Here is a 22,012-nt window from a genome sequence, read left to right as displayed (position 1 = left end):
CAACTGAACAGAAAAAAAATGCCAGAAAGAGGTCCAAACGTATGTAAGAATTTCTTATTTAATAAAGTCTTTATTTCAAATTGGCAGGGAAAAGATAGCACTGAAAACACTGGGGGAAATGGCCAACAGACGTGATGTCACCAGAAAGGCAAAATAGGAGACCCCAGCCTCTGTTCTCTGACAAAGACCAATAATTAGACAGATTTCCATGAATAAAAACAGCTCTGAGAGAGCTCTAGAGTCCACTTAAGAAACTTCATCAACACTGTGGAACCTGAGAATAGCCACACATTAAGGGAAGGAAGATGTCTCATATGTCTGCATCATCCCATCCCCACACTGGCATTCCTCAGCACTAAAAGAAAAACTCCGCAGCTAGAAAGAGTTCCCCTTGCTGGGCAAGATGAGCAGAATGAATCAGCTTCTCCAGCATTTCAAGGTACTGTACAAAAGTCCCACTTTGGTTTCACCCTACCCAGACCAGCAAAGCTGAGATGTATAGAGAAAGGAACAAGAAAGAAAAGCAGGCGATACCAATAGTATTCACACAGCAGAAACAATCACAATTCCCAGTGATATAATCTGCAGACAAACCCAGCAGCTTTTGCTATTGAAGCATGCTGCCAGCCTGATACTTGTCACTGGCCTCCACTGCTGTGCACGAACCAGGGGGAGATTATGCAGTCATGGGAGAGCAGGTCAACATCCAGGGTCACTGAACCTGTTTGTTGGCCTGGATCAGGACCTGTCTGCTGTCACTGGCCTGAAACATTGCATTCACCTATAGCTGTTCCCTCCAGCTATGTACCTGCATACCCGTGCCAGACCCCCATCATCAGCCTCCATTGCCATATGCTCGTGGTGAGACCCAGTAGCCGCAGGAATACATGCCAACATCAGTGTGCCTGAAGTTGACCCTGGTCCCTGCTACCTGCTCTGGCCTCCACCACTACATGTGTGTCTGCAGCCAGCCCCTGCCACTACACAGATAACTGTAGCTGGCCCCTGCAACCAAGTAGGCGCACACCACTGGCTCTAGCCACCACTGCGGCCTCGACCTTAGGTGCTGGACCTGGAGGCAATACCGAGGACCCCCATAGCTCTTGCAGCCACTGCAAACCATCTTTAAAGACCACACAGTTATGGATGCTATGGACCCCAGCAGTCTGAGTCAAAAAGATATCACATCCCCTCAGATCCAGTGCCACCACACATCCCTGCACCACTGGACCCAAGGTCACAGCATGCTCCAACATGCCCAACCTGCAGGTGAAAGTCTTCCCTTACCAAAGTCAGTCCATAAAGTCTAGAAGAGGTGATTGCTTCTTCAAGTATGCAAACACCTTGCCAAGGTTGCAGGGATCATAAAGAATCAGGGAAATATGACTTCACTAAAGCAATATGGAAACCTCTTGTAACTGGCCCCAAAGAAATGGAGATCTGGGAATTGCCTGACAAAGAATTCAAAATAATTATGTGAAAGATGCTCAGAGAGCTATAAGAGAACACAGATAAACAATTTAATGATACCAGGAAATGATACAAGAACAAAATGAAAAACAAATCAACAAAAAGATAGAAAACATTTTTAAAAATCAAACAAATTTTGGAGCTGAAAAATACAATGACTGAATTGAATAATTCAATAGAGAGCTTCAAAAGCCAACTTGATCAAGCAGAAGAAAAAATTGGTGAGTTCAAAAACAGATCCATTGAAATTATCAATCAGAGGAGCAGAAAGAATACAACAAAAAGGAATGAAGAAAGTCTATGAGATTCATGGGGCAACATTAAAAGAAACAAAGAATTAATCACTGAAGTCCCAAAAGGAAAAGAAGAAAAGGAAAGAAAACTTATTTAAAGAAATAATGGCTGGGAACTTTCCAAACCTGGGAAGAAATTTGGACATCTAAGTTTACGAAGCTCATAAGTTACCATGAAATTTAAATCCAAAACAATGTTTCCCAAGACATAATAAAAATGTCTAAAATCAAAGACAAAGAGAAAATTTTTAAAGCAGCAAAAGGGGAAAAATTCTCTTACACAGGAAACCCCCATAAAACTCTCAGCAGAGACATTGCACGCAAGAGATATGAGATGAAATAGTTAAATTGCTGAAAGTTATAAACTGCCAACCAAGAGAATACTACAGAACTTGAGGGAGTTCTTTGCCATTGGACCTACCTTACAAGAAATGCTGAAAGAGTTCTTTAAACTGTAATGACAGGGCACTAGTTTGTTTGTTTTTGTTTTTTGCCTCACCACAGAAACTTTAATAGGTAAACATATCTTATAATGTTATAGTTGGGGAGAATACAAAGAGATGGTTGTCAGCTGAAAATATGTGAAAATATACAACACACTGGTAAAGGTAGGTATAGCTTTATATACCTATATAGTCAGATTCAGAATATTTTAATACTGTAACATGGCAATGTGTTAATTACTCAGCTCTAGTACAAAGGTTAAAGGACAAAAGAATTAAAAATATCTATAGCTATAATAATTTGTTAATGAGTATACGATATTAAAAGATGTAAATTATAACATCAAAGACACAAAAGGGAAGAGTAAAAGTATAATTTTTGTGCAATCAGAGTTAAATAATTATCAATATAAAATAGACTGTTATATCTATAAAATGTTTTACATAAGCTTTATGGTAACCAGAATGCAAAAATCTACAGTAGACTCACAGATGATAAAGAGAAAAAAATTAAAGCATGTCATTATGGAAAATTATCAGTTCACAAAGGAAGGCAGCAAGAGACAAAGAAATAAGAAAATTACAAAACATCTAGAAAACAATAATATGGCATTAGCAAGTTCTTTCCTATCAATAATTACTCTAAATGTAAATGGAATTAATTCTCCAATCAAAAGACACAGAGCAGCTAGACAGATTAAAAAAAAAAAATAAGACGCAACTCTATGCTGCCTACAAGAGACTCACTTCAGCTTTAAGAATGCACACAACCCTTAAAACTTAATTTTAAAAAAAAGAAAGACAAGAAAAAGAATGCACACAGTCTCAAACTGAAAGGATGGAAACACATTTCACACAAGTGGAAACCAGAAACAAGCAAGAGTAACTATACTTATATCAGACAAAGTGGACTTTAAGCCAAAATGATAAAAAGGCAAAGTAAGTCAAATAATGATAAAGCAGTCAATTCATCAAAAGATAAAACAATCATAAATATATATGCACCCAACATTGGAAAAACAAAACATATTAAACAAATACAGAACTGGAGGGACAAAACAAAAAACAAACAAACAAAAAAACCAATAATGGTAAGGAATTTCAATACCATCACTTTCAAAACTATATAGATCATCCAGACAGAAAATAAATACAGAAATGTTTGACTTGAACCATGCTGTAGACCAAGTAGACCTTAAAAGACACATAAAGAAAGTCTTCCCAAGGCAACATAATTCACATTCTTCTCAAGTGCACACAGAACATTCTCCAGTGTAGAACGCATGATAGTTAACAAAACATCTAAAAAAAAAAAAAAGTCTTAGTAAATTTAAGAAGACAGAAATCATGCTAAGTATCTTTTCTTGCCACAATGGCATGAAACTAGAAATTGGTAACAAGAAGAATGCTGGAAAAAATCACAAATGTGTGACAACTAAACAGCATAATCCTAAACAAAAATGGATCAAAGAAGAACTCAAAACGGAAATCAAAAAATATCTTGAAACAAATGAAAAGAGAAACACAACATACTAAAACCAATGAAATGATGCAAAAACAGTTCCGAGAGGAACTGTTACAATAAATGTGTGCATTAAGAAAAAAAGAGAGAGAAAGATCTCAATTAGACAACTTGACACCTGAAGGAACTAGAAAAAGAACAAACTGAGCCCAAAGTTAACAGAAGGCACGAAATAACAAAGATTAGAGCCAAAATAAATGAAATAGAAACCAGAAAAACAATAGAAAAGATCCATGAAACTGAGCTGGTTTTTTGAAAAGGTAAACAAAATTAACAAATCTTGACTAAGAGAGAGAAGACTCAAATAAAATCAGGAGTGAAAGAGGTGACATTATGATGGATACCACAGAAACACAAAAATTATACATAGAGTTTTAAGAAACTACTATGAACAATTGTACACCAACAAATTGGATAATCTAGAAGAAATAGAAGAATTCCTAGAAACATACAACCTACCAACTAAATCATGAAGAAAGAGAAAATATGAAGAGGTCAATAACAAGTAAGGAGATTAAATAAGTAATCAGAAATCTCCCAAGAAAGACAAGTCATGGACCAGATTGCTTCACTGGTGAATTCTACCCAAAGTTTAAAGAAGAGTTAATACCAGTCTTTCTCAAACTCTGCCAAAAAAAAACTGAAGAAAATACTACCAAAGTTGTTTCATAAGGCCAGTGTTACCCTAACAACAATGCCAGATAAGGAGACTACAAAAAAAAAAACTACAGACCAATATCCTTGATGAATATAGATGGAAAATTTCTCAACAAAATATTAGCAAACCAAATTCAACAATACATTAAAAGGAGCATACAGCATGATCAAGTGAGATTTATCCCTGAGATGCAAGAATGGTTTGATATATGCAAATCATTAAATGTGATACACTACATTGATAGAATGAAATATAAATATCATATGATCATCTCAGTAAATGTAGAAAAAGCATTTGACAAACTATAGCATCTTTTTATCATAAAAACAGTCAACAAATCGGGTATAGAAGAAACATATTTCAACATAACAAAGGCCATATATGACACTCTCCCAGCTAACATCATACTCAACAGTAAAAGGCTAAAAGTTTTTCCTTTAAATAAATAAGACAACAGTACCTATTATTACCACTCCTTTTTTGTCATAGTGATGGATGTTCTTAACCAGAGAAATTAGGCAAGAAAAAATAAATAAATAAAAGATCTCAGAATTGTAAAAGAAGACATAAAGTTGTTTGGCAGGGTTTTTTTGTTTTGTTTTGTTTTTGACAGATGACATGATTTTATATATAGAAAATCCTAAAGACTACCAAAAAATAAAAAGTTAGATCAAATCAACGAATTCAGAAAAGTTGCAGTATATAAAATTAACATAGTTTTTCAGTAGTATAATTTGTACACAAACAACAAATTATCTGAAAAATAAATTTAAAAGATCTCATTTACAATAGCATCAACAATAAAATACTTAAGAATAAACTTAACCAAGGAGGTGAAAGATTCGTACACTGAAAACTAGAACACTCTGATGAAAGAAATTGAAGAAGACATAAACAAATGGAAAAATAAGAATATATTTTTGTAAATTGAAAGAATCAATATTGTTAAAATATGTATGGTACCACCAAAATAAAGACTCCTCCAATAGCCAAATCAATCCTGAGAAAGTGAACAAAGCTGGAGGCATCATACTTGCTGATTTCAAACTATACTGCAAAGCTATAGTAATCAAAACAGTATGGTAGCAACATAAAAATAGATACATAGACTAATGAAAAAGAATTGAGAGCCCATAAATAAGCCCCTAAATGAACAGTCAACTAATATTTGACAAGGAAGCCAAGAATCCTCAGTGGAAAAAGGATAGTCTCTTCAATAAATGGTACTAGGAAAATTGGATATTCATATGCAAAAGAATGAAATTAGACCGCTATCTTATACCACTCATAAAAATTAACTCTAAATGGATTAAAGAATTAAATGAATTAAAGAACTGAAACAATAAAACTAGAAGAAAACTTGGGGAAAAATGTCCTTGACGTTGGTCTTAGCAATGATTTTTTTTGATATGACACTTAAAGCACAAGCAACAAAAGCAAAACTGAACAAGTAGAGTAAATCAAACTAAAAAGCTTCTTCACAGCAAAAGAAACCATAGGAAAATGTAAAAGCAAATAATCCAATTTAAAAATGGGAAAAGAACTGAATGGACATTTTTTCAAAGATGACGTGCAGATGGCCAACAGGTACATGAAAAGATGCTCAACATTACTAATTATCAGGGAAATGCAAATCAAAATTTAACTAAAAAAACAAATCAAATGTATAAAAATATATTTTGCATAAAATATATAAATTAAAATTTAAAATGTATAAGAAATGTCAAAATGAGGAAAACCTTTTTAAGTATAACTATAACCCAGAGCTAATTTTTAAAATGACTAAAAGATTCAAGTGCATAAAAATAAAAAACTTCTTCTTAAGGGGAAAAAAAAAAAACCACTATAAATAAGACCAAAGTAAAAGGTTTGCAACAACTAAAATCAGACAAAGGGCTAATTTTCTTATTTAAGGCTAATTTTCTTATTTAAAACATCAACAACCAGAAGAAAAATATGGGCAAAGAAAAAACATAAAGAATTTTTTTTTAAAAATTAATACAAATAATTCTTAAATATATTTGTCGAATGCAAAATATCACACATTATGCTTTAAGAAGATATTAAATTAAAATTACATTGGAGAGCTTCAAAATACACGAAGCAAAAACTAACAGAACTAAAAAGAGAGACAAATCTACAATTTGTAAATAGAGATGTAAACACACCTTTTGCAATAATTGCTAGAACACTACACAGAAGACTGGTAAAGATATAGAAGTCTTGAACAACACTATCAACCAGTGTGCATTAATTGATGTTTATAAACCACTATACTGAAAACCAGCAGAATAGACACTCTTTTCAAGTGCGCTTGGAATATTCACCAAAATATATCATATATTGGGCCACAGAACAAGTCTCAAAAAATTTTTATGGAAATTATACACATTTTCTGACCAAAAATGCATTAAATTAAAAATCAAAATCAGATATTTGGGGAAAATCCCTAAATACTTGGAAATTAAACAACACACTTATAAATCACCAAAGGGCCAAAGAAGAAATCACAAAGGGAATTAGAAAACATACTTAACATAATAAAAATAAAACTATAATTTATCAAAATTTGTGGCAGGTAGCTAAAGTAGTGCTTAGAAGGAAAATTATAGGTATTTTAAATGCTTATATCATAAAAAGGAAAGTACAAAAGCCTAAAATTATTATCTAAGTGTCCATCTTAAGATGCTAGAAAAGGAAGAGCATATTAAGCTGAAAGTAGATGGAAGAAAATAATAAAAATAAAAATAGTAATCATAGTGTAGAAAAGAGGAAAACAATAGAAAAAATCAATATTCCCAAAATTTGACTCTCCAGAAAAAAATAATAAAAATTAATAAATTTCTGGTTAAACTGTTCAAAAAAAGAGAGAAAACACAAATTACCAATATCAAAAATTAAATGTTCTACAGACATTAAACAAATAATAAGGGAATATTGCTAACAACTTGGGCCAAAAAATTCAACAACTTCAATGAGATGGAGAAATTCTTTGAAGGTTACAAACTACTAAAGCTCACTGGTATATCAAAGCTTAGTGGCCTAGATTATTTCACTAATTTTATGAAACAGTTAAGGCAGAAATGATACCAATTCTCTACAAACTCTTCCAGAATGTGGAAGAATACAGTCAGCACCCGATGTCTCTGAATAGAAAGTGTGCCTCCAGCTTCCCACTGTTTCAGAAAGCGGCTCTCATACTCTTATGAAAGCTAACAGATCGAACTGCCAGTGAACATAGATTAAGTGAAAAGAAAGAATAGAAAATACTTACAAATATCCTCTGCCTATTTTGCCTTATACAGTTTGAAATCACCACTTCCAAACAGCTTCTTCACTGTGTGCTTCGATAAATGTTTTTTAAGGTACCTCATTTGAGATTCTGACCTCAGGTGACCTACCATCCCAGCTCCAGGGGACTTTCCCTGTCATATAACTGAAAAGTCCTGCATCCTGGAATACTTCTCAGTCCCAGGAAAACCAAAATAATGGCCACCCTTACTGACCCTAAACTGCATTGCTCTGTAAACCCAAACTTTACTCTAAGCTCTCAAAGAAATTCTGCTTCTTTCACTTTGCTTCTTCCTTCACTCCTACAATTTCCAATCAAAAGAGAATTTAATTTTAAGGAATAAAATATGGGCATGATGATATCATTCTTATCCTTGTTTTACAACTCCAGCCCCTTTTGTTTTCAAATACTATTTAACATAAATTTAAAAACAAAGGAAAAAATCTATGAGGGCGATTTTTACATCACAAAACTTAGAATTCAAAGAATTTTTTTTCCTGTGAATTTAAGAAATTTAACAAAAGGCATCAGGAAGATTGTAATTACAAGGTAATTGCATTCCGTTGCATTCAGCCCTGAAGGTATGGCTGTATTTACCTGTCATTTACACCAGATGGCAGACATGAGTACTATGTCTTTGCTTCTGCCTTGGTAAGATTCTGAATTGAGTTAGGTTTTTCTCAGTTCAAAGTCATAAATCAGAAATGTCCTTAGAGTGACCTATGGATGTAAATTACCAGAATTTATCATCTGCTGTTACATATGTGGGATCTTTCCTGATGTCCTGCCTCAGAGAGTCATTTATTAAGTGTGTTCAAAAGGAACTTTTTCCTTTGAGGCCCCACAATGTGGTCACTGCAGTAGAAAGCCTGTTTCCCATACTTAATGGCATACTACTCTCTGGGTAAGGAACAGAGATGAAGAACACTTGAGAGATATGAGAAGGAGCAAAAGGAAGGGGCTGGATAATACTTTCCATGTCTTAACATCTGTTACAATCTCTACAACAAATATATAAATTGAAAGACACAAAAAATACAGCATCTTAAAAACTTCCAATCTCTCTTGACTTTCTAAGTCATCAGCTTTGAGTAATATTGATCTTTACCTGTTCTTGGAACAAATTTATAAGGTTGCTCCTTTCTAGTTGTTATATTATAGAGCTATAGTGTTATATTATGCGGCTGTAGCATAATTTTTTCACATTACCCCGAGAAATGCAAAGAAAAGATAGCTTTTTTATTTTTCTATTATCTTGCTAATCTAGCTTACCAACCTTTCACCCTCCTTATGGGCAAAGGAAAACTTTAAATTTGCTGAGAAATAATACCTAGTCACTTCTTATTAAGCAATCTGCTTTCAGTTTGCAATAGTTCTCAGGTTAAACTCAGTCTTTTAGAATTCTCCCCCTCCCTCCCCTTCTTTCTCCTCCCCAACGTGGCATCATGGGATGGGATAAAGAAAACATCACCCTTCAAGACCTTGGAGTGTGACAAGAGAAAAATTCTGAGATGTCCTAAATTAAATGACAGCAGCCCAGAGAGTGAGAGAAAAAAAAAGACAAGGATAATTAGCCAGTTAACAGCTGTGGGCCAACTAACAAAAGGCTAAATGCATGTTGGAGCTCTGAATCAACTTCTGGGTGGCTCTCTAGAGAAATAACTGACCACCAGACCACTGCATCATGCTTATGCATGAACTTTCAGAATTGTTACCCCAAACAAATCAAAGCTAGTAAATATTTCTTCCTCATGGATTGCGCATCTATCTTAGAACTGCCCCCGCTTCACCTTTCCCCACTGCTCTTATCCATAGCCAATGTAAATGCTTTCAAAACAGCTTAAAGTATACGAGAGTGCATCAACTTCAGGATGGCAGATGTGTTGTCTTTCCCATCTAGCCCTGCTGTTGGTGGTTTAGACTCCACGCCCCAGGACCTGATCCTTTTTCTGGCTAGCATATGTCTCAATAAACCCTATCTTTCAGGAAAGCTTTCAACTGTGAAAGTTTTTGTTTAACAGATGTTCCCCTAGTCCTTGCTGGCCTCGAAGATAAGGGTGTGTTTTATGCACCTGGTTGAACTCACCCTGCTGACATCCAAAGCTGACATTCATGCTCCCTCCATTCCCTTGGGGGTTCAGCAACCCTCTCTCCTGAGTTAGCAACACCAGCCCCCAGCTCTTTTCTCAGCTGAACATCCTTCCTGAGATGGTGCTTTGATTCCCAGGCCAAATAGTCCACTCTGCAGTCTTTGGTTCAAGATGCCCTCACCCCCATTGCAGCTACATTCCTGGTAAGATTACCAGCCATCCTCGCCCTCTACAGGATAAGCCAGGACATCCAGATGCTGTCCACTCATATCAGAGGTAAGGGAGTCTCTAAGAAGCCAAAGTCAGGTTCTTCCTCTGCCTAACCAAGTCATGCCCTGAATTTTACCAGGTTGTAGCTGCTCTTGAGGTACCAAAATGGGAAAAAAGCCAAGGACCCCACTGAACTTGACTTCAACTTCTGTAGTATTCTCTCTCTCTCTCTCTCTCTCTCTCTCTCTCTCTCTCTCCCTCCTCCTCCTCCTTCTTCCTCCCTCCCTCCTCCCTCCTTCTTTCTCAGGTTTTAGAAGGACTCAGAGAACTCATGCCACATCCTGGATGTTTGACTGCTTCCCTGACTCCCTCCTCCTTGCCTCTTGTCATTGTCCAGCTGCCACATATGAAAGGACAAGCTTACACCTCCTTGTCTCCCTGCCTTGGACTTTTCAGTATCGTTTCCAATTCTGGGGTCCATTAAACCTCACTGCTTGGCCATTAGGTGTAATTCTAACTTTAGAGCTACTTTTTTCTAAAAGTCCTGAGTCTTGGTATATAACAGTTAGGTCTTTGGAATTTAGAAATCTCATCTCTCTGTCCAAAAACCCGTACTTTCAAGACCTTTGCCCCCTGACCTAAGGTAGTAAAAAATTGTAGTGTTACCTCGTGGTTCTATCTGATATCACTTTTCTTTCCTTGGAGCACTAAACCTCATAGTTTAGCCTACCCTCTTGGTTGAGGTTAAAAGGGAATAATATTTAGAAATAAATATTAATCATTTTTCAAATATTATCACTGAAATAGAGGCTAAGAACTCCATGTGCAAAGTGTTTAAAATAGGACTTGGCTCATAAGCACAGCTATTACTGTGACCATGGAGGTGATCTATACTCTGGCGGTGCCCTGGTAACACGTGATTCTCTGTTCTTTTCTCTAACACAGAAATAATTCCATCACAATGAGATTTAGAAGAAGTAAGATGCATATTTTAGAAATAAATAGGCCACTCTAAGGAAGGCTGTTGCCCTGTGGAATTTGGGAGGTGAAAAGATAAAAAATAGAGTATGCTCCAAGAAAGGAGTGTGTTTTCAGCAAAGAAGGCTGTAACGATGCAGAAGTGGGAAGGTCTGTATTATATTAGAGCCACAATGGGTAGTTACAAAGGTGGTCCTAGATGATTGGCACGTGAGGTCACTTTGATCGACATTTAGCTGTCATATAGCTCCCTGCCTAGTGCGCATGTGCTTAACCAGAATTCAGTCTGTTATAATTAAATTCATGAATTTCCAGGCATAGGCATGATATTATAATGATGGTATAATGAGGTTGAGGTTATGGGCAGGTTAGGGTAGTACTTTCTGCACATATATTTGTGGTCTGTTTAGCCAGGAGTTTTTATGGCCTTTGTGCTATAGGATTTGGGTTAATTTATAACATTAAAGGGGGTAGTGTTTCTGGGAGGTCTTTAAGGAAGGTCTTCAAGGGAGATTTCTATGGTTACAGAGCTGGGCTTTCACTCAAGTCACTCATGCCTGCCTGACTACCTAACATCATCATTATCAATATTATTACTGAATGTAAAGTAAAAATAGACCTGTATGCCAGAAATATAGAAACAAAGCAAATTATTATGGTGGGATCAATTATTATAAAAGCGTACTACTATGACACAAAATACATTTGAATTTCTATGTTTAAAAATGTTAAAGATATAGGAGGTAAGAGAAAAACTTAAACATAAAATCAGAATATACTTTGTGTTGGGTTTATGAAAGAAGGTTGAGTGCCCGACTTAACATCTAAAACAAGTAACCTCCTGTTTTTCATGTTTTATTTTAATTGGATGGTTAATAAATGTTGTACTTAAAAATTATACCAACACATTTTTCTCCCAAATCAACCTGAACAAAGTCAATTGCCTCACCTCAGAAAATAAGGGACAATATGGAACGTGAAGGATGTTAAAGTAGCTACAACTGGCAGCTAAACCAAAATCATTGTAAAAGAAAATTCTCGATAGAAAATCATTGGCTCCTCATGGTGGAGCCATTTTGGTGGGAAGAACAAAGAGGAGCTACACTGTTAATGATGGTTAATAGAAAGTTGCTTCAGCTACAAGTTTTATGGTCAAACTTTCAAGATGAAACATGCGCATTGTTTCTGTTTTCTCTCACTGTGACAGTGCTAGTGCTGGTCCATTAAGCAGACAGGCTCGTGTGTGAATCTGCTGGGTGAGGCAGTATTAACCTCTTTGACATTGGTTTTACTAACCCAGTGGCTCTTGTGTGTTCAGTTAATGTGGATTTCATGTTAATATTTTTAACCTTCCAAAGGACATGCTTATAGGTGCCATCTAACCTTTGAGAATAATTACACTCTTTGCTACAAAGTACCTACTATCCTAGAAAATCAATAGGACAATCCAAATGTATAAGATTAAAGTAAAAAATCAATATAGTAGGAGGAAAAAGTATAGTCTCCAGCCATTTAGATATTCCAAAGTTATATTATTTTAAAACACCATAACCATTTGGAGCCTACTTTTTCAAGTTTTGGATTTCATAAAAGCCCTCATGGTTTCATTGTTATGACATCTTTAGTCATCACTTAACAAACTGGAATGTCTCAAAGGATTTCTTGGAGCCACAAAGTATAAAACAGGATCAAGAACCATAGCAGTGGCCAGTAATTTATCACCTGCAGTACTCTCCCAGAAGCGTGGCCAGATGCCCTTGGAAGACAAAATACACAAGAAGTGCCATTTCCCACAGCCCATGACTCTTCACAGAAGATTCTAGTCAGGCTTGAATGCTTGCTGTGTTTCTAACTGTTACCTTCAAACAGTGGTTTTCAAGGTGTGCTCCACAGGGCCCAGACATTCTCCCACAGTGCCTCATCGGCCACTGTGAAGAGCCAGAAGGACTAGGTTTATGGATCAGGCTTCTAGTTATTCTGAGAAATGGGCTTTTCTGTTTTAAAAACATTTCTAAAGCCACTATCTAAAGCAAGTTTCTCCCCAGACTCTCCAAATTAGCGTGAACCAGGAGTGCATGTTTTGAAATTGGGGTATAAAAACGACTAGAACAGACCACATGTAAAATATATTAATACAGTTTATTTTGAAAATAAAAATTATAACTAGAATACACACAAGGTGCTTGGTGTAGTAATTCTTCATCCTGAACACACACTTGAATGACTGGAAAACAGAAAAGAAAACAAAAAGCCAAGGACCCAACCGAAAATTTTCCAATTTAATTGGTCTGGAATGGAGTCCAGGAATTAGTATTTTTTAAAGTTTCCCAGGTGATTCTAATGTGCAGTGGGGATCAATAACCACAGTATTACAAATACGCAGAGAAAGAGATAATACACATACATGCAGAGAGCAGAGTAGCAAAGGTAATTCATACTGAATCCTGCAGCTCCCAGATATGCAGAAGGTCCTCCAAGCACCGGCTTCACATGAAGCCCACTGAAGCAGCAGCTCTTATTCCTAAATGTTAATGGAAGCACTTTTTATCCCTGTGTCTCTGTCTGAATACATTATCATTCTCTTTGTCATAGTATTTTCAGAATTTAAAATCTTAAGACACCACAGTCTGGAATCTTTAGACTCCAATTCAATAGGTCTATACTACAGCCTAGAAATCTGTATATTCAAAACCACCCCAGGTGATGCTTATGATGTGGCTGGCAGGAAAAACCTGCTCTAGAATCAAAATTGCTGAAATAGTCTCTTAGTGCCAATCTTACAATTTTACCCAGTCTCAATCCATCACACACATCATTTCTAGAACAATCTTGTCATTTCCTAGATCCATGATGCCAATTCTATGCTGCCTAGAATAGCCTGCCTACATGGTCTTAAGTCAATTAATTAATTAGTTAGTTAATTAATTTATGTGTTTTTGTTTGAGCTCCATTTCCCACTGGGAGTACAGGAACTAGGACTGGAAATAGAGGGGATCTGTCTGGTCTTGAGTCCACAGAACATGGAGGTTAGGAAAACCCAAAAACAATAACAGAACCATGATAATGAAGGAACAAAGCCATATTCAGAAGTGAAGCAGGCAATATAACTGAAAAACCGATTTGAAGCGTCCTGGACTATGAGGCCTGCTTGTGGACCTACTGGGAAGAAGCCACAACAACAAACAGTAACAAGACATTTTTGTGTGCTTGCTGCTGAGTGCTTTACATATATTATCTTATTTAATCCACATAGTATATGAGGTACATACTACTGTTGACCCAGTTTACATAGGAGAAGACATAGATGTGAAAATAAGTAACTTGTCCAAATGACACATAATAGTGCAGTAATATAGCCCCAGGCCAGGCAGGCTTTGAACCACTGAGCAAAGAACCAGCAAGCAGGTTCGGAAAGGAATCTGAGGTCTTTTATCAAGTCCTCCTCTGCTTCCAAGGAACAAGTGACCTACAGAAATGCCTATACTTAGACTAGAATCTAGTGTCCCTGGGAGATGCCCTAGGTATCCTCTCATGCTTGTTCCTGAACCCATTTGTTGAGAATTCTTGTTTAATGTTGTTGATTTTTTTTTTTAAATCTGGTGAACAGAAGTGTGTGTTAACTGGATACAATTTACTTAAAAGTGACTATTGCCAAGCGTGAGATGTTTATTAGAATCATCTTCATCGCCTGACAATTACAAGGCCAGAATTCTGGTACCTAACTGAGATTCTACGTTCTGTTTCACATTAGTTTTTCATCACGATTCTGAGAAATGAAGCCATTCTCTTAGGTGTATATCTTACAGTAAGAGGTTCAAGCAAAATGATAATGAAAACCAAACCAAAACAAAACAAAAAACCTGCTGTCTATTTTTCCAAGGAATGTAAAAGGAAATCCTTTAAGAAATAGACCAAAATATAAGGCATAGAAGAAAACAAATGTATGGGAGCTGAACACTAAGATTTGCCTCATTGCAAGCTGAGTGACTCAGATTAATGACTCCCCTCTCTGAACTATGTTGCTTGATCCTTAAAGTATTTAGTATTACCTAAAACAAGGGTCAACAAACCATAACCACAGGCCAAGTCCAGCCCCCTTGGACTGTTTTTTTAAGGCCCTCCTTCCAAACAAGAGTAATTTTTTAAGAGGTTGTAAAAAACAAACAAACAAACAAACAACAACAACAACAACAAACAGAAGAAGAGGCAGAAGATTCAACAGAGATCCAAAGTGGCCTCTGAAACCTAGTACCTGTACTATCTTACCCTTTATAGAAAACCTTTACTAACCCTGAACTAAAACCGAGGTGATACTATCTTGCCCAGTTTATCATAAACAACAAAGCCAAGATGAGGTGCAGAATCTATATTTTAAAGCAGGCCTCTCACTAGCTAATTGATTAACTCCCAAGCAGCCTCACCACACTTTAAATTCAAATTTGTTCTTCAGCAAAATTCCAAATGCCCATGTGGTCCCTAACAAATGGGAGAAATCTCAAAGATTCATTCTGCGAAGGGCAGAGGTTGACTCCATGAAGAAACTATGTAAGTTATTGCCAAGCATGGTGTAGCACAGAAGTCTTAAAAAGACTTAAAGTCTTAAAAAAAGGAAAGAGAGAGGATGTGGAATCCATTGTCCTCCAAAATGTCACACAGAAGGATAAACAAATAAAACAATTTAAACCTTGTGTTATTTTGGAGGGGAGGGGTCAAGATGGGGTGAGCTGAACCCTCATTTGAACTTCCCCAGGCAGAGCAGCCACAAGAGCTCCTTGGAAGCCAGTTTAAAAACCACTGATGAGGAGAAAAGAAATGGACTTGGATTTTGAGGGTCTTCATAGAATTCCAGCTCAGCCAGGTACTACTCACGAACTTAAGCAAGTCTCATTCCCTCTTTAAACCAGTTCTCAGTTTTAAAAGGCGATCTATGTATCTTCTAGAATTGTTTTAGACTAGCATTAATGTGTATAAAATAATGTATATATGACCACAAAGAATATTCTTTGTACATGCATATATCATATTGATTATACATACCTTTATTTGTTCAAACTTTGAAATATGTATTTTATAGTTTTATATAATTTTATATAAATACAAATAATTTGTATACATTATATGTATTTCAAAATTTGAATGAAATGAAATTAGCTTACAATAACATGGTAAAAAGCATGATAGAAATGCTGTATAAGGAGGCAGCTCTATTATAAAGTCTGAAACAGTGCCTCTACCCACCTCCTCACACCTTCCAGTTCAGAGGTTCATACCAGCCACAGGGAAATTGGCTTCCATCCAAGAGGAGGGAGAAGAAAACAAAAACAATTCCACTGTAAAACAGAAAGGAAAATGAGTCTGACAGATTTATTCCTTTCTGCATTTCCTGTTGCTGCTTCTCAAGGCTGGCTTTCAAAAGCAAGACTTTGTCCCAAGAGAACCACCCCTACAGTGGGGCAGCCCTCTCTGAGAAAATTCTGCCTCTCCCTCTTCATTTCTCGATTTTTTTTTTTTTTTTCAATTCTGGAGCCAAAACAAGCCCCAGGTGTCCTTTGTATCCAATACTAACATGTAATAGTCTCTTTCCTCTGTTTGTATAAGACTTTAGAAAAGAAAGAGGTGAAAGACGTCTAAGTCCCAAGGATAGCGAAGGGAACCCAGAAGTACTCCCAGAGGGACGAAGTGAGCCACGTGATGTTTTCAGAACAAACAGAAATAATGACAGACTAACACTTTCAGAAAACTAGGACTGTTTTCATTCATGTGTCTGTTTAAAAATGTATGTTTTGTAAGTACATGTAAGTGATACCCCAAAGAGAGATTCAGGAGATTGGAGATAGGCACGCACATAAATGCAGACTCAAGCAAAGGATGAAATGATTCCGTGGGGGCGGAATGGTGAACTAATGTATATTACATGTCAAAATGTCTGCCAATTGGGTATGCTCTTATGAAGAATTAATGTTTCACTCACATTCAATACAGTTGACTTGCTCCAGCTGAAATGGACCTAGATAGCTATTTATTATCTGAATAGCTTTAACACAGTATTCTCTACCCTGCAGCTGAAGTTATTGAGTCTAACATGTGGTATTCATTAGTTGAAATCCTGGAGTGTAATTGTCTAGATTTTAGGCATAAAGCTTTGCAATAAAATTTTGCATTTAAAAAAAAACATTTATTTGGAATATATGTTCTGCCACCAACATAGTAGAAACAATGCCAGTTTTCTTTTCTTCTAGCCTAAAATCTACATTTCATATGCTTCTTGGTAGGCAATTACATTCAGAAAAATTAGAATCACTTTTGCAAATAAATTTTGAATAATATTTAGGATATCCTTCAGGAAAATTATTTAAGAAAAGAACTCAATCCCTCTTCAAGTATGAAATAGTAATTTCTATGCCTTAAGCATTTAATTCCCTCCCACTTTTTTCTTTCTCCTCCTCTTTCCGAATTCCCCACCTCACCCTCTTATGTGAGAATTATAATTATACAGGGAGAAAACAATGTTAAAAAGCTATAAAATAACTTGTTAAACTTTGTTAATTAGCAGAATATTTTATCTCTTTCTCATATAACTTAGGTTTTATAATGTTTTTATTTATTATTTATTTTCACAGTGATGAAATTATAATGTCAAGGGCCTAAGAGAAATCTAGAGACATTTTTAAGAGGGAGGTGTAAGGAACAGTTTTCTTTCTTCCCTAAGCACTTTTACTTCCAAAACAGAAAAGTTTTGGATTCTCAATTTTTTTATGACAAACAAAATATTTAAAATAGATCTTCAGTATTTAAAGACCTTATTTAACACTTTACTACCACCAATTCCACAACAATCTAAGGAAGATGTCATAGCAAATAACCTAGAGTTTCAAATCATGACACATATCTACGTGTGACTAAAAATAATACATTGTTTTCTGTTTTTTTATCTGTTTTTTATTTCTAGTAAACTAATACATATACATACTTTGAAAAGTGAAATAGTATATGCAAAATAATGAAGTTAGACCCTTACTTTATACCATATACAAAAATTAACCCAAATGTATCTAAGACCGAAAGTAAGAAATAAAACTATAAAACTCTCAGGAAAAACAACAACAACAAAAAAAAAAACAGGCAAAAACCTTCATGGTATTGGATTTGGCAATGATTTCTTTGATATGACACCAAAACACAGACTACAAAAAGGCAAATAGATAAAAATGAATTACATCAAAATTAAAAACTGCGCATCAAAGCTCATGACCAACGAAAGTAATTCACAGTATGGGAAAAAATTTTTGCCTGATAAGGGATTAATGTCTATAACATAATGAACTCCTATATCTCAACAATAACAGCAATATTATCTGATTAAAAATGGGCAAAGGACTTAAATTGATATTTTATCAAAGACGATACACAAATTGCCAACAAGCATATGAAAGATATCCAACATGGCTAATCATTAGGGAAATGCAAATCAAAACCACAATGAAATATCACCTCATAATTATTAGGATGGATACTATAAAAAACAAAAAAAACATGAAATGTTAGCAAGGATGTTAGCAAGAGCAATTGGAACTCCTATGCACTGTTGGGAATATAAAATGCTACAGCTGCCATGGAAAATAGTGCGGCGAGTCTTCAAAAAATTAAAAATAGAATTACCATATCATCCAGCGATATATATTCACTTTTGGGTATAGATCCAGAAGAATTGAAAGCAGAGACTCAAAGAGATATTTGTATACTCATGTTCATAAGCAACATATTTCACAATAACCAAGAGCTGGAAACAACCCAAATGTCTGAAATATCCAAACAATAGATGAATGGATAAACAAAATGTGGTAGATACACACTGTGGAATATTATTCAGTCTTAAAAAGGAAGGAAATTCCGCCACTTGCTACAACATAGATGAATCTTGAAGACATTATGCTAAGTAAAATAAGCCAGACACAAAAGGACAAATATTGTATGATTCCACTTATATCAGGCACCTAGGGTAATCAAATACATAGAGACAAAATAGAATGGTGGTTGTTAGGACTGGAGGTAGGGAGAAATGGAGACATTGTTTAACACATAGAGAGTTTCAGTTTGTGAAGATAAAAAAGTTCTGGAAATGGATGGTAGTGATGGTTGGTTGTGCAACAATGTGAATATACTTAAAGTCACTAATTGTGCACTAAAAAATGGTTAAAATGGTAAGTTTTGTTATATTTACACAACAACACACACATACACACACAAACATACACATACTTATTCTCCGTCCTGTCATTTTCGTAAAATAGATCGCACAATTTTTTACCGAATCAATATTTTATCATGAGTATGTGAATGTTGTCCAGAGATGAGTCTTATGGTATATTATTATGCCCCCTGTTACATACAGCCTTTTTGTTTTTCCTAGAGTTGATAATTGCCTCAGAGTTTTGTTTAGGGAGGTTTTTTGGGGAGGGAGGAGGGGGTCTTTTCCTATATAATTCTTTTATTTATGTAATTCCTTTTGTATTTAATTCATCTTGAAAATTCTCCAGCAGAGCTATAAAATTCCCTTTAATATAATAAAAACATTAAGCAATCTGTCAGTTTTATTTTTTTTTCTTGGAGATATTTGTCCTAAATCCACTGTCCTCCCACTCCAAACTGGACTTGTCTCAGCCTACTGCACAGCCCATATTAGGACATCATTTCACTATCAACCTAGAAATGTCTTTCACCTCCACGATTCTGTATTGTGCTTCTCTTTCCCGTATCTCACATCTTTCTATTTCTTGATTTATTTTCTTCTTTTGGTCGGACACATTTTCAGAAGCTTCCTGAGAAAAGATACATAGGAAGTTAATATTTTTTAAACTTCCTTATAAAAAAATGACTTTAACCATTCTTAGGAAAATATAAGTGGGCGACTCTAGACATTAACATTGGAAATAATTTTTACTCAAAATGTTGAAGCCATTTCTCATTGTTTCTTAGATTTAGGAGTTGCTATTGAGAAATCCAATGTCATTCTGAATCCTGATCCTTCATATATAACTTTATTTTATTTTATTTCTAGATATTTTAAGGATCTTCTCTTTACTTGGAGTTTCAAAATGATGTGTTTTGATTTAAGTCTACCATTAATGTGTTGGATACTTAGTAGATAATTTCAATTTGGAACTTCATCCTTCCATTCTGGGAAATTTTCTTGCTTTATTTATTTATTTTTAATTTTCTCACCTCTAGAAGTTGGAAAAGTCAAGGAAATGGATTCTCCCCTAGAATCTTCAGAAGGAACACAGCTCTGCTGACCCATTTTGGACTTCTGATCTCCAAAACAGTAAGATGATAAATCTGTGTTGTTTTAAGCCATTAAATTTGTAGTAGTTTGTTACAGCAGCCATAGGAAATAAATACCTAGGCTTAATTGGATAAGGTTAAAAACACACACAATCAAATAGTAATTTTAAAAAGCAGAAAGAAAAACTGTTTCCTCACCTATTACTACAAATTTTCTTTGTGGGGTTATATGCTTGGTGGAGATGGGGAACCAAGCAAAAAAGAGGCTAATAGGCTGGCCAAAATAAACAGATCCACAGGAAAACAGTATTCTCTATTTCAAAGATCATTAACAATTATTCTTAGATTATCATATCTATAAGTTACTGACTGGTAATGTACTGCTGATATAATTTTTATGCAGAGGTTCCCAGAGACCTGAAAATTATTTCAAAGGTTCATTGAGATAAAAAGATTGACGAATGCTATACTACATATTTACATGCTTATTTGCTCATTGTCTATCCTGGCACTCCCGATGGGACAGAGTGTTTGCTCCCTGCCATATCTCTAGTGCCTAGAACACTTCCTGACACATAGTTGGCTCACAGTATGTGTTAAATGAATGAATGATGACCATGTTTTCTGAACTAAATATCAGAAACCTATTCTGATGAAGATCTGAAATGAGGCCCAATAGAAGTTGTGTCTCCAGGAACGTGAGGCTGTCCGTAGAAACTAATAAGAAAGCCTGCTCCTCCCACTCTTACAGAGATTTGTGGGTTGTATTTTAACACTAACTTTCTGTTAGCAATTTTGTTGACTCTGGGTACAGCATTCCATATATGCTCATCTGTGATATTTGCAGTCTTGAGTTTTCTTGTTTTGTTTTTATTAAAGTATATTTATTATACACTATTATATTAGTTTTAAGTGTACAACATAGTGTTTCAACATTTATATATCTTATGATGTGATTACCACGATAAGTCTAGTAACCATCTGTCATTATGCAAAGTTATTGCCATATTATTGGCTATATTTCCTATAGAATACATTATATCCCCATGGCTCGTTTATTTTACAACTGAAAGTTTGTACCTCTTATTACCCTTCACCTTTTTTCACCTGTCCCATACCCCCTTCTCCTCTGGCAACCATCAGGTTGTTCTGTATATCTATGATTCTGTTTCTAGTACCATCCTTGTTATTGCTCATAGCAAGATTGTATTTTTTATGGCTGAGTAATATTCCATTCCATTCCAGTATTTATTGATGGACACCTAGGTTACTTCTATATCTATATCTTGGCTATTGTAAATAATGCTGCGATGAACATAAGAGTGCATATTTCTTCAAATTAGTGTTTTTATTTTGTTCAGATAAGTACTCAGAAGTGGAATTTCTAGTTTGTATAGTGGTTCTATTTTTAATTTTCTAAGGAACCTATATACTGTTTTCTATACTGGCTGCACCAATTTACAACCTTACCAACAGTGAATAAGAGTTCTCTTTTCTCCACATTCTCGCCAACACCTGTTATTTGTTGACTTTTCGATACTAGCCATTCTGATAGGTATGAGGTGATATCTCATTGTGGTTTTGATTTGCAATTTCCTGATGATTAATAATGTTGAGAATCTTTTCATATGTCTGTTGGCCATCTGTGTGTCTTCTTTGGAGAAAAGTCTATTGATGTCCTCTGCCCATTTTTTAATTGGATGTTTTTGATTTTCAGTTGTATGAGTTCTTTATATATTTTAACTATTAACCCCTTATGGCAGCAGTCCCCAAC

The sequence above is a fragment of the Pteropus medius genome, unplaced genomic scaffold (genome assembly GCF_902729225.1).
Source record: "Pteropus medius unplaced genomic scaffold, Ma_sr-lr_union100, whole genome shotgun sequence".
NCBI classification, from domain to species: domain Eukaryota; kingdom Metazoa; phylum Chordata; class Mammalia; order Chiroptera; family Pteropodidae; genus Pteropus; species Pteropus medius.
The sequence above is the reverse complement of the archived record's forward strand: the minus strand, read 5'-3'. Positions refer to the sequence as shown.